Consider the following 15,373-nt stretch of genomic DNA (forward strand, 5'->3'; position numbering starts at 1 on the left):
CACATTTATTCTCTGTAAATGTACAGTAGTAGAATTGTGTTTGAATGAAGATCCCCGTGGATTTTTAACCGCATGACAGAGGTAGGCAATAATGTATGGGGAAGATGTTTTCTCTTGTCTTTGATATATTTAATTTGCTATTTAATTTGAAAAACAATAATTATATATCAAATAAATAGCCAAATTTCGTATGTATGTTGCTCCTTACGTCCCGGAAGTATGCACACTAGCGTCCTGTGCAGCTCACAGACGACATCTTGTGGACTGAGCCAATACCTTATCCAGGCGTTAATCCAGTCGCAAATCAACACGTACCTTATCCAGTATGTTAGAATTTGTAACGAAATACGCGCCATTTTATTTTGCAACTGGATTACATACGTGTGGATAAGCGTCTGGATAACGTACGTGTCGATTTGCGTCTGGTTAAGCGTCTGGATGTAACGTGTGAATAAACGCATTGATAATCATTTGGCTTTGTCCCATTTTGCCCCAAGGAAGGCTTTATGGTGGTAATGATACCTGATTTAGACATCTGTTTTCCTACGACTCGATCATATAAGGCTTCAGTGGACAAACTGCTTTTGTAATAATCAGACATGGAAAAGAGTAAAACAAGTACACAGCACTGTAAAAACCTACAGAACGGAGGATTTCACCGGCTGCGTTCCCGACGTTTTCACATAATGAATTAGCTTATGGTTTATTTCGACCAAAACTAGAGTCGATGCTTTTTGTAACTATGGGAAGACGAAACGAGACAGTTTTGGTAAGTTTTATTTTGTTTCTGTCGAATTTTAACGACGCTTTGTTTGTTAGTGCAGAGTCTAGGTTTGAGGAGACACAATTAAGATAAAAAACCTGTCTATCTCTAGGGATCTCTTTTATATTGTTGTCTGATTCGAGCCTGTTAGTGACAAACATGAGCACTTTTTAATATATATATATATATATATATATACATACCATAGGCGTAATTCTATGGGGGGACAGGGGGACACGTCCCCCCCAATATTCAAAGAAGGACAATTTGTCCCCCCCAATATTTGATCATACTGTATGATTATGCGGGCGATATCGATGTGATTGCAAATACGTCTTTCTTTCCAGCTCCGAAAATATAAAATCCCGGCCGGTCCATTTCCCAAATCCATTCGACTGGCCTTACACTATACATTAACAAAACCTGATCCATGTCATGTTTTCCCCTATACCTTTAGTAGCTCGTGCACCGCCACCGTCAGTGAGTTAGAAAAAACAAACAGAAGAAGAGCGCGAAATCTGACAGACATTTGGCACATATCTATATGGTGTTTTTGGCTGACATAATCCCTTAGATAACGACCAGGTGAATTTCACTAGAATTTCGAATTGTAGAATTTGTAAATTTCGACTGTAATATTATACAGCTTGTATGAATGGGTCTATTGACAAGCTAGCCGACAGCTAGCTAACGTTACTGTACGCTAGCATGTAGCCTGGCTTTAAAGCAAACTGGGATAGCGGTCAGTGACAGGCTTGTCAAATCTACTGTACCAAACCCAGTTTTTACAGCTAACGTTAGCGTTTTGAGCCACGGTCCTGTTCTCTGAATTGGGTTTATCTAGCAAGTTATTTTAGAGTCCTGTCATTTGTTCTTTCTTACTTCACCATTTTCATCCCTTGGAATTGCGTTGCTGTTATATTTCACAGTATTGGCCAAAAATGAACAAGAGAAAGACTGCAGCAGCTGACATCTGTAATTTCTTTGGAAAGAAAAAGAAAGTAACGTTACGTTTCTGGAGATTTTAGGCATTTTTAACAGAGAAGTGAGAAGTAAGGTACTAAGGTACCGGACAGCATGACATTAATAGCTCTTAACCCTTGTATGGTGTTCGGGTCTGTAGGACCTTTACTCTGTCCTCCTCCTGTCAGGCCTTGCTGTTGTGTGTGTGTGTGTGTGTGTGTGTGTGTGTGTGTGTGTTCTTGTATAGTATATGGTTTATGAGGACACAAATGTGTATAATGACTTGGGTATTACAACGTAAACATGGTTTATGAGGACATCTGTGTCCTCATAAACCAAACGGCTAAAAAACATACTAAATGGTGTTTTTTGAACTTCAAAAAAGGCCAAAAGTTTTCTGTGATTGGTAGGTTTAGGGATAGGGTTAGTGTAGGGGCATTGATTATACAGTTTGTACATTTGTAAAACCATTACGCCTATGGAGATTCCCTGTATGAACCACATATCTGTGTGTGTGTGTGTGTGTGTGTGTGTGTGTGTGTGTGTGTGTGTGTGTGTGTGTGTGTGTGTGTGTGCATGCATGTGAGAGAGAGGTTGTGTGTAAGTGTGAGAGAGTGTGAGTGCAAAAGTGAGTTTTGTTTCTACCCCTGCCGTTCCCGCACAAGGTTACAATTCTTAAATGTGATCTAACAAAGCTAGAGAGGAAATATTAACCATAAATGCTGTTTCTATTGCTTGTAATTGGGATGAAGTAGCCTAAATATCTGTTGAGTATTTTAACATAAATTGGTTGATTATGTTGAATTAAAAACCCCAAAATGCAGCGGGTCCACCAGACCCACGAACACTGGCTGAATAACAAAAATATGAACACCACACAAGGGTTAACTCACATTCATTGTGAGTGAATGTAACGTTATAGGGTAAGATGTGGTAACAAGCTGCCCCTTAGAACAATGTTTAATTACTGAAACAAAAAAGCAAAGTTTAGAGGAAATAAAATATGTGGATCATGGGCATTCTTATGAGAATTATGAAGGGAAAAAGACGTTTAGATTTTTATAAAATGTGATTTTTTTTTAAAGTATAGAACAAAATAAGATATTTTGAAAAATGTCTGTAACCAAACAGTTGATGGACCCCATTGACCTACTATGGAAGTCAATGGGGTCCATCAACTGTTTGGTTACAGACATTTTTCAAAATATCTTATTTTGTGTTCAGCAGAAGAAAGAAATTCTTACAGGTTTTAAAAAACTTGAGGGTGAGTAAATGATGACAGAATTTTCATTTTTGGGTGAACTATCCCTTTAAATTCAGCTTTGTGACTTAATAGCCTGTATGCTGATGCTGTAATCATTACAGGGTGAGTATACGTTGGTTTGACGATCAGATGTAATAAAATTCCTTGTTGTGTTATACAATTACAAACATTTGGACTCTGGCTTTTTTTTTTTTTTTTAAATGTGTGCATGCGCAAACACAAAAAGTCCCACAGCTGTCCCCCCCAATGTGTGATTGACAATTTCGCCCTTGATACATACACACATAGTTTATGGACTATATCGTTAATAAGTACGCTAATACATTATCGAATCAAATGTAACGTTACTTGATTTCTTGCAGCTCTAGTGTGGTCCACTTGTCTTTACACCCTGGAATAAGGGCAATGATGGCACAAGGCAGTTTTTGTAAGTATTATTTAAATTAATTTAATTTTTATCTTCATTTGAAGTCAAAAGTTTACATACGCCTTGCAGAATCCGTAAAATGTTAATTATTTTACAAAAGTAAGAGGGCTTAACATACAAAATGCATGCAAATTTTTATTTAGTACAGACCTGAATAAGATTTGACATAAAAGACATTTACATATAGTGCACAAGAGAAAATAATAGTTTAGTTTATAAAAATGACCTCTTTTAAAAGTTTACATCCCCTTTTTTAAAGTGATAGTTGTTCATGAATCCCTTGTTTGTACTGAACAGTTAAACTGCCTGCTGTTCTTTAGACAAATCTGACTGTTTGACTTTGAGATCCATCTTTTCACACTGACTGAGGGAATTAGGGGTGTAACGATATTACAAACCGAACCGAAATATCGCGATACACCAACCACGATACGTATCGCGAAACACTCGTGGCGTACCGCGGTACTCTCACGCCCCCGGCTGCCCATTGTTGAGGTTGACGTCACTTGTCTCTAACTAATTTAACCAATTTAAACACATCTTTATTTTATCACATTTGATTAAATTGTATTAGTAATGATGAGCTTTTGTTCTAAATTTTGTTCTAAATATTATATTCTAAAGTTAGTATTTTCCAAGTGCATGTCATGTGACTTGAGTGAGCGATACTACTCAGGGCTCGACATTAACGCTTGTCCAGGACAAGTGGATTTTGTGAAAGGGGATTTTACTTGCCCGATCGGACAAGTAACCTGATTAAAACATCAATTACAAACAATAACTAGCGCAGCAACGAAACTTTGGTGAGCATAATTCTGATTTTATTACGTTACTTAAGATGACTGAAAACGGACAGTATCAAGTATCAAGCTCGTGCAGGCTATCTGACTCACAGAAAATCAACACTAAAAGGCTCAACAGCATACACAAAGAAACAAGCATGAACAAACATACTGCGGTAGGAAAGCACCATTACGATTGCAAACGTGAGTGACATTGATTTTATACAACAGTAGTTCAATAAACTAGTAGTTAATATTAACTGACTTACATTTTAGACACATCATTAACCATTTTTGCAAACGAAAATTGTTCTAAGCAACAGCAGAACCTCTCCGTGAATCTCCCAGCAACACAGCGGTATTTCAGTGCTGAATGATTTAGCATTTTTTTTTTTATGAATCTAGTCAGTGAACGAACTGGTTGAATCCAGAGCCATACAGAGAGAGAGTTGCGACAACTCCGTTGACGCCAATGGACCATTTTTTTTACAGCAATGGCGGATCGTGGAGACGCTCAATAGTTCCCGGAAGTTCGCGCTAATAATATCAGCGCTGTAGAGATGCAGCAGAAGAGACCGCTGTGATCAACTTTTAAACGGTAAGACATTTATAGAACAAAACTGTATACTATCAGCACAGCTAATCAATTTAACTTGTGCATTAAAACAGATTATTATTACATTATTTCTCACTTAATTAGTAGATTTACGGGATGTTATGCATTATGTCCGTGCAGTTTCATCCATCATTGTGTAATTAAGGCTTTTAAACAGGATTTTTGCTGATGGGAGCTACTTAATAGTTCTGAATTTATTGCAATGAATGCTGATTGACCTAAGTGAGAATGAAAATTTTAAAATAGGCGAGCTATTTTCGTTTCAGAATCATGCTAGGCTATATATATATATATATACCACTGCTGTATTATAGCAGTAATCACTGTAAACCTGTATGTTATTACTGTTTTTACACTTAAACGTCTTAGCTAAGTAGAACTACAAAATCATTTCTCCTGTTATTCTCCTTCTCTATCCTGCTTTCAGAACAAGAACCACCTGAAGTAAAACAGTGCCAGCTCCTAAGTATGATTACATAACATTTTGTCAATGTAATCTATAGATTGCTCCTGCTGACTATATCCAGTTTTTTTATGAAGACTTCAGATGACCAGCACCTGTGAAGAGATGACGTCAACCCTTGAGAGGACTTCAGATGAAGCCGACTCTAAATAAATATACAAAACTGATAAATTGCCCTTGCACTGTAATCAACATGATCACATCATGCTTTAATCTGTTCATTGTTTCTGATTATGTGACGTTACTTAACTGCATGATTTGTATAGCTTAATTTCAGAACATTTCTGCAATATGGACATTACAGTAAAACAGATACGCCTGTTAACAGAGCTCTTATTTGTAAAGCTGCTAGAAACAATGTGTATACTAAAAAGTGCCATACAAATAAATGTAAATTGAACAAAACTTGATGCATAATTTTTTTCTCCTCTCCAGATCAGTAGAGTAAGCATACATTCACTCTGCTTTATGTAACTGGTGCACTCCCACTGTAATGGAGACTGTTCAAGGACAACTTGGTTTATAATTTATTATTAATGTCTAAATTTATTTCTGTAAATATGTGCATAACAAAACTCAACATACATAAAATATATGATTTAATGTGTAAAAATGTTTTAATTTTTTTTCAATTTGAATATACTACAAATACATTTTTAGATATTAATAATTTAGGGGTGCACAAGAATCAAAAACCTTAATCAAGATTCATTTTCACTTAATCTTAAAATATCTTTACTTATTTGGAATTAATTTAAAAAAGACAACAAACTTAACACTTACAATGAGATTAGTAAAACGACAATAAACATTAAGATGTGATTGCACTTGATTAACATACAAGCTGTAAGAACACACGCACATATAGAAATAATTGTATTTAACGTTATATATAAAGGCTGAATTACTTGGTAAAAGACCACGATGTTGTTTATATAGCAAACACAGACTTTTACCATGGTAACTTCAGCCTTAAATATGTTAACAAGGCAGGTACAGATCGCTAACCACATTAATCCTCAAATATTAGCGATTTTTTTTCTTTTAAAACCAACACTACTACAACTACATATATATATACTACGTATACATGTATACAGTATTTTATAAATAATGTCAATAAATCATTTTTTGTCAACTAAATACCAAAAATTGCTGTTCTGTCCCTCTAACTCAATGTATTCCAATTGCCCGCTATGAACTTCCTGGAACTATTTGAGGGCTGCGTGTATCACGTGACGATCGAGCGTTTTGGACTTCCGTTGTCGCAACTCTCTCCCTGTATGGCTCTGGTTGAATCCATCTATGGTTGAATCCGTGACTCGCTCATTAAGACAGTGACTACTGCCACCTACTGGTGGTTCGATTTTATATTTAAAGGTATTGCATTTTTCCAATATTTTAGATATATGTTTAAAAAAGTATAACATTAATCTTATTACATTATTATGTATTTGCAATTTTACTGTGTAAATGCATTTTTTGGAACCTCTTGTCTTCATTAAACAGTCTAAGTAAATACAGTTAAATGTCAATTTCATTGCAGGCCCGGTTTTTCCTGTGCAATGGAAAGATGGAGTTTGTTGATACTGATTTAATTTGTGCAACCAAACAGAGTCTAATTATTCTAATTTGATGTATTGATAAAATTTAAGAATTTGATGTGAATGATGACACATACAGTTAGTAAGGTTAGGAAAATAAAGTTAAAACGTGTCCTAGAAATCAATTTAAGGCAAATATCACAAATATTCAGATTAAAGTAAGACCTTATAGAGTAGTGATGAGACTATTGCTTCAGAATGGATTAATTTACAGCAAAAAAGGCATTTTTTTTGCCCCGGACAAGTACATTTTTAACTCGGACAAGTGAATGTCTAATTTTCACTAACTTACTCAGGTATCCTGACTGTACTAAAATGGGTTGGCAAAGTTAATAAAGAAAAAGTTTAGCTGTTCTTGTTATTAAGTGAATCTATTGTTCCTTAGCATTGCTGTTAAGATGACATCAACCCTAACCCCACAGCAAACAGAAACCGAACTGAACCGAACCGTGGCTCCAAAACCGTGAACCGAACCGAATCGTGCCTTTGGTGTATCGTTACACCCCTAGAGGGAATCATATGCAGCTATTACAGAAGTTTTAAATGCTCACTGATGCTCCAGAATGAAAAACCATGCATTAAGAGCCAGGGGTGAAAACTTTTGAACAGAATGAAGATTTTTATTGAGCACTGCCTTTCAGAAGCTATAGAACATCAGCAAATCAGCATAAGAATGATTTCTGAAGGATCATGTGACAGCAATCAATTACATTTTAAAATGTATTCACACAGAAAACAGTTGTTTTAATGTTTCATTACTGAATGATTCAGCATTTTTTAATGAATCGGATGAGTCAGTGATTCAGTTGTACAGCAATGTACTCTAATGCAACTTTACAGTAGTACAACAATGTACATTAAAACTACAAAACAGTACTACACTGTATTTTTACAGTACTTTGCAATTTTTGCGATTGCGTAATTATTATTGTGTAATGTGTAAATAAAATAGCACATACATATAGTTAAAGTTATAGAATAACATTTAAAAGACAATCCAAAAATACCCAGAGTATAGTGCTTTAAAAATGTACAAAAAAATGAATTAAGCGGTTGTCATGTGGGGTTGTTGGCCATCCCTGCACCACTGTCCTGATCTTCTGCTCACTCCCTGTCTGGCAGTATATTTATTCCCACTGAAACGGTCATGAAACACAAAGACAAAACCTGTTATCCACAGGACTAATAAGAATTTACAGACAGCATGGGGAAATAAACAGCGAATTAAAATTCTGTAGCATAGATGAAAAATAAATAAACAAATACAGTTGAATTCAAAAGTTTACATACACCTTGCAGAATCTGCAAAATGTTAATTATTTTATTAAAATAAGAGGGATTATCAAACAAAATGGATGTTAATGTTTATTTAGTGCTGACCTGAATAAGGCATTTCAAATTAAAGATGTTTACATAGTGTACAAGAGAAAATTAATTTATAAAAATGACCCAGTTCAAAAGTTTACATCCCCTTGATTCATTTTTTTTTACTTTTGTTTGTTTATTTAGTGATGGTTGTTTTTGAGTCCTGGGCAGTTTAACTGTTCAGGACAAACAAGGGACTCATGAACTACTATTACTTTAAAAAAAAAAAGTACTCAGGTAACAGCACTGTATTAAGATTTAATTGTATGTAAACTTTTGAATGTGGTCATTTTTATGCATTCAGCGATTATTTTCTCTTGTGAACTATATGGATATACTGCATAAAAAGGAAACAAAACAGACTTTGTGACATATTTAGTGTTAGGCCTGTTTGTTTTACTCCTATCATGTCATTTTATTAAGTTTTTCTCTATTTTCTCTTGTTTATGTGCATACAGAACTAAACCACTGAAACTTTTTTTTTTTACACCCAGTTATCAATTGTAATTTAATTTAAATCTAATTTAACTTTCTAATTTTGTCAGTTAACGGATAGGAAATTAACATCCTAATGTTTAGAATTAGCTCAGTCAGCAGAGAGCAGATGGACTTTGTCTGTCTGAACGCAATGTGTTTTTATGTCAATACATCAACTTTATAAACAATTATACAGTGCCCTCCACTAATATTGGCACCCTTAGTAAATATGAGCATAGATGGCAGTGAAAATAAAAATGCAGCATTTATCCTTTAGATCTTTCATTAAAAACATTCACAAAATTCTAAACTTTCATTGAAGTAAAACGATTGAAAATGGGGGGGTGGATCTCTTTATGAAATAAATATTTTCTTTATTTCATGTTGGCCACAATTATTGACATCCCTAGAAATTTGACTAAGTAAAATATCTCTGAAGTATATTCCCATTAATATTACTTTTTTTTTTTAGCAAACCAGGGTGGTTAGGCGTATAAAATTGCCCAGTCATGCCTTTCTGTTCCACAGGATTATAAATATGTGGAACACAAAAGCCAACATCCCCTACAAAATAGAAAGTGGCTGTAAGAAAAGAGCTAAAGCATTAAAAAAATCCCCATTCCCACCATCAGGGCAATAATTAAGAAGTTCCAATCAACTAAAGATGTTACAAGTCTGCCTAGAAGAGGATGTGTATGTATCATCCTAATGCACGATAAGGAGGAGAGTTTGAGTGGCCAAAGACTCTTGAAGGATCACAGTTGGAGAATTGCAGAGAATTGTTGAGTCTTGGGCTCAAAAAGCCTAAAATAATATGATCTAACATCCCCTACATCACCACATGTTGTTCCAGAGGGTTTCAAGAAAAGAATTGTCCTGGCTCACCCAAAAACAAACTCCAGCATATTCACTTGTCAGACATGATTGGAGCTTCAAACAGGACTGGTTTCTATGGTCAGATGAAACTAAAAATGAGCTTTTTGGCCGCTAACCCTCCAGATGGTTTTGGTGCAGACATGGATAAAAAAGTACCCCATGTCCACGGTTAAAAATACTGCTGGATCTTTAATGTTGTGGGCCTATTTTTCTTCCAGAGGTCCTGGACATCTTGTTTAGATACATGGCTTTATGGATTCTATCAAATACCAGCAGATACAAAATCAAAACCTGACTGCCTCTGTTAGAAATCTTATAATGGGCCATGGTTGCATCTTCCAGTAGGACAATGATTCAAAACAAACATCGTAATCAACACAAAATTGTGTCACTGAGCACAGAATGAAGCTTCTACCATGGCCATGCAAGCTGCCTGACCTGAACCCTGTATAGAAACTGAAGAAAAGCGCCACCAACATGAATCCTGGATTCTGTTTTGAAGGAATGGGCTCTGATCTCTTGTCAGGTGTTCTCCAAACTCATTAGACATTGTTGGAGAAAACTCAAAACTGTTATCTTGGGAAAATGACGTTGCAATAATTGGGTGCCAATAATATTGGCCAACGTGAACTAGAGAAAAACATTTATTTCATAATGAGATTTCACCCGTAGGTTCTATTGATTTACTTCAATGACAGGTTTGAATTTTGTGAATATTTTGAATGAAAGATCAAAAGCGTAAATTATGCAGATTTATTTTCACATCCACCTTTGCTCATATATATATATATATGTGTGTGTGTGTGTGTGTGTGTGTGTGTGTAAATTTTTATTAAAATGCCTGTATGTGAGCCACAAAATATATGCACCTTTCCGATTAATCTCTTGGGATTCTGCTTTGTCTGTCATTGATTATTCAAGTAATCAACTAAATTGTCAAAACACCATTTTAAATAGAATAGTTGATTTTGTACACATTATGTACAATTACATTATGGCACTTAATAAACATTACTAAAAATCAAATGTCATTTATACATTATGTTAACATTTACCCAGCAGGGTGTTCTTGCACAAGGACATATAACCCCAGATGGCCTCTCTTAATAAATGAAAACTACATTTCATAATACAAAAGGGAACACATTTCCCTTAATAACACATTGGATAATGCACTTATATTATAATATATTAGTTAAGTGGTGTATGGGGACATGCAGATATTTGTTGATACAGTATCAAAAAAAGTAAGAACATTAGTTTGCATGACTCAGGGTTTCCGCGGGGTCTTAAAAAGTCTTAAAAAGTCTAAAATTTAAAAATCAAAATTTTAGGCCTTAAAAAGTCTTAAATTCGCTGTTCTAGGTCTTAAATAATTTTACACAGGTCTTATTTTTCCGATGTCCATGTAACGCTACCTCTAATGCTCATTTAAATTCTCTTTTTGTGGTTTCTGTGGTGTTGTAGTTCTTTATTTCACTATTCCAAATATAATTTGCTGTATTTTAACTACAAATGAGACCAACATGCAATAGCCAATCAGCTTTCTGTTATTGGCGCGAGTCTCTCTCGGATTGTACCGCAGAAGTAAAATGGATTTAACTTTTTAGCTATGGGGAAGTGCAAGTTTAGCAATACTTAGCTTGAAAAAACTGAATATAGGGCTTGGCTAAGGCCAGTTGCTAACAACTAGATTTTTTTCTCCCTCTGTGGAAGTTACTGCGTCTTCAGAATCGCAGTAGCAGAATACTTTTAAAATGTTTTGTTTTTTTTGTTTTTACTTGCCCGACCGAACAAACCGCCTGATTAAAACTGAAGTGACAAAAACAACTAGCGAAGCATCGAAAGGCAAGAAATATTCATATTTTAATACATTCAACGTAAACAGAAATTGATAATGGATAGTGTATTTCTGGTCTATTTGTGACATACTTTAAAACAAATGAATGTAACAGCACTCTAAAGAAACACACTGAGGTAAAAATTTCAAATGTATAGTTTATTTATAACATGATATAGTTCAGTAATATACCAAGTGAGCTTTTTGCTGAAAATTCTCACAATTACAAATGTTACATTAATTTTAGCTCAATAAAAAAGTAGTTAGTCAAGTAGTTACTTACATATTAGACAATATGCAACATTAGCAGAAGCATTCTCCTAGCAACGTTTTGCTATAATTCAGCGTTTTGATCGAATCAGTTGAAATAACTCGCTCATGAAGTGACTTCCACCTGCTGGTAGTTTAGTGTGTTTAAAAGTATGCCTCCACACCCAACATTTCTAATGTATATATTTGTAAATCAATTTGTAAATCAATTTGTAAATCATATATTTGTAAATCAACATTAATCTCACTTTTAATTTTGCAGTGTAAATTATGTAATCTCACTGCTAACAGCCATTTAGAATTTATTGATAAATTCATAAAATAAATTTCAAAGGTAATGCATACTTTTTAAAAGTAAAAAAAAAAAGCCTTTATAAAGGTAAATCAAATATGCAGATTTAAGATGTAAAAGCTAATAGAGCACTGATGAAAATATTGCGTCAGAATTTTTTTTTTTTTTACATCAGCTATTTCTAGTGGTACTTTTATGGGGATATTTTGTGTGGAATAGAATCTGCTGATATGAAAAGTTCACTGTATATCGTAGTAATAAATTTAATTTATGGAAGCCATGAAATTGTGTTTACTTTTTACATTAAACACATTAAATATTACATGTATGCATGTAATATAATATCTATTTCCATTACAGGTTCGGTCTTAAATTTCATATAAGGTGGTATTAAAAAGGTATTAAAAAGTCTTAAATTTCACTTGTTCATATCTGCAGAAACCCTTTGCGTGTCACCAAAGGCTAATGTTTGCTTTTTTATTGCCTGAACATTGCAATGATTCAAAAATAAAATCTCTGCAAAATGTGAATTTGAGGTATTGAATAATTTGATTAAATAAATCAATCCACATTGTATTGCATTAGTACATGTACCATGTTGATATACATGCTTTTAATATACTTTTTGTGCTTATACAACTGTCACACTCTTCTCAGTGCCATTAAAGTTATGTGACTGAGAACATCGATATGGTAATATTAACATGGACCTGCTCTGATTGGTTTTTAATCTTGGTTTTTGGTATCCCTTATTTAATACACCTAATTCAGATAAGATCATTTAAAGAGTCATGAATTGAATTGTGTTAGATAAGAGAGACATACAAAATACCCAGAGCAGTGGATTCTCAGGATCAGGAATGAAAACCTCTAAACCTCTGCTCTAATTCTCTAATATTAGACCGTTTTAAAAGTTTTGAATTCATTTAGATTTCATATCATTACTTAATTTTTAAGTGACATCCGTAAACATTGATCATTGCAGTATGTATCAAATATAAAACTAAAGGGAAAGTGACACAATTTCATAATGGTTATTATGACCCGCTGCTGCGTATGCCCTCAGCGTCAACGCCACCCCCTTTTTTCAGGCGATGGCATCGACGGCCTGCCATACTCACGCACTCACTCTGCATCAGCATAATTAACATGCTGATATAGATGAGTGCAGGCTGAATATGATTTATCCCATGCCCTCCCGATCTTATTATCTAGATCAGGAAGGAATGGGATGCACATGGGGACTGGTCTGTTATGGCCAGGGAGAAATTGTCCATATAAACTGCTATGAGCAACCTCCCCCTGCACGTGCCTTGAACGCAGATCAAAGCAGACCGCAGCGCAGTTCATAACAGACAACAGCTCATCATACGCGGGGCAGGCAGGCTGTGAGAGCTCAGAAATAACTTTTTGCCCATAACAGCCACATCCTGCTCACCCAAACATGAGAACATTGTATTTTAGTGGATTTCTCTGACACTCTACATGTCACAGTATTGAGAGCTTCTCTGAGATACCAAATGATTGAATGTTTCACCAGGACCACTCCCTCTCCTTAGTCTTCAAAAAGTCTAAAAGTAATGTAGTGACACTCTTATGGAAATAAGATCATTTGTAATTATTTAAATTTGTCTAATTTTTAAACTGTGTGTCATGAATCAACATCTCAGAAAAATGTTATGCATTTCAAAACAAAGTGACGACTTAATTCGTGATGCAGGATGTTGATTTCATACATGTCCACATATGAGAACACCGGGACTAAAAACATGTTAATTATGCGTTTGGACATTTCTGATAAAAACAGGTCTTTTAAATAAGACACAAGGAACATACGATGTGTCACAAATTACCTTGTATTATATTATATAAAGGTGTAGCCTTGAATGCAGCCTTTTCCAGCTGGCCACCACCCTGCATGTTGAATTTTGCCATTAAGGCATTTGACATGATTCTGCGAAATAAACGATTCAGTCATAATATTAAAATGCATTGTAAGATCAGTATTACAAATTAGCAGTACTGTGCAGCTTGCCAGTTGCATGCAGTGTTAAAACATACACTTTCACAACCACTCTCTATCATGTAATAAGTGCTCTATCCCTATCCAAAGTTTTTGTGACAAGTAATGACTCATTCATTTCTTACACTAACATTATGTTTTTATATCTTGTTTTAAGTCCTACGAACAACCTGATTTAGCACAGACATTACAACTTCAACACAAAAACAGGCAATTATATAAGTAGATATAGTGTGTGACAGAATTATAGTATTACCAAAGGTTGAGGTTATTATTGTGGATACTGTTACTATTGTCATTTTTTTCTGAAATACGACACAGCAAAACACACAAACAATGCTAGGTAAATACATACCTGTTCATACACAGTCTCTGACTGACATTCGGCCAACTCTGGACAGTTGCTGAACCTAAAAGTGACACCACAATCAAAATAATGTAATAATGTTTTGAAAACTCAAGAGCAAGACAGAATTGACAGCAAACAAAAACAATGGTATCGATATTGGCATTAGATTATCGATAAACAACTACTTGTACCTCTAATAAAAGATTAACAAACTGACTGTTTGCAAACTTTGCTTTAATGAATTTCCCATAAATGGCCTGCGTTTCAAACACCATATAATATTCCTTACTTGCTGATGGCATGGGGTAATTATCTGGTTCCACCTATTTGAAATTGTAAAACACCAAGGCAGGCTCCACTGTCCCCTCGGATTCTGAGCTGCTGTCCTCTTCCGCTAAGGCATCAACTCTTGCCTTTCGACATCTCCACTTTCTTTGATAGTCAGAGGACATGTTTAGCAAATCTGAAATTACAAAATACTTTTAAAGCACTTATTGAAGTCAGCCATGCTCAAATTAATTTACAGATTTCAGTGAATTATTCCTGAGCTCCTCCTACAGTTTTAACATATCACAGTCTTTCATTGTATTTATTTTCAGAAATAAACGTTCAGAATGCTACATCTGAGTAGTACTTTTTAATTTAATCTTTAAACATGTTTAATCAACCGATGTGCTCTTATGTGCTGCATGTCATTGATATCAAAGTACATATATACATGTAACTATTGTTTTTTTTCCCCTTTTATAGCTTGCCTAATAATAAAGAAATATATATATATATATGTGTGTGTGTGTGTGTGTGTGTGTGTGTGTGTGTGTGTCAATGCATAGTATCCTGAATATATAATTAAGTTGGCTTGGGAAAGCCAACTTACTGAAATCCTATTTAAACCTTCTTCTTCTTCTTCTTCTTCTTCTTCTTCTTCTTCTTCTTCTTCTTCTTCTTCTTCTTCTTCTTCTTATTATTATTTTTTTTTACCGAAAATTTTTAGACACT

General features: G+C 34.7%; 1 long non-coding RNA gene across 1 annotated transcript; it reads right to left on the reverse strand.

Moving 5' to 3' along the window:
• Positions 1-13,843: 13,843 nt before the first annotated feature.
• LOC141338278 (uncharacterized) lies at positions 13,844-14,923 on the reverse strand. The gene is made up of 3 exons (XR_012355810.1): positions 14,664-14,923; positions 14,381-14,435; positions 13,844-13,956 (listed from the first exon to the last, which is right to left on the reverse strand). It is a non-coding gene; the product is annotated as an uncharacterized lncRNA (long non-coding RNA).
• Between the last annotated feature and the right edge of the window lie 450 nt (positions 14,924-15,373).

Source organism: Garra rufa, chromosome 1 (genome assembly GCF_049309525.1).
Source record: "Garra rufa chromosome 1, GarRuf1.0, whole genome shotgun sequence".
In the NCBI taxonomy this organism is placed as follows: Eukaryota; Metazoa; Chordata; class Actinopteri; order Cypriniformes; family Cyprinidae; genus Garra; species Garra rufa.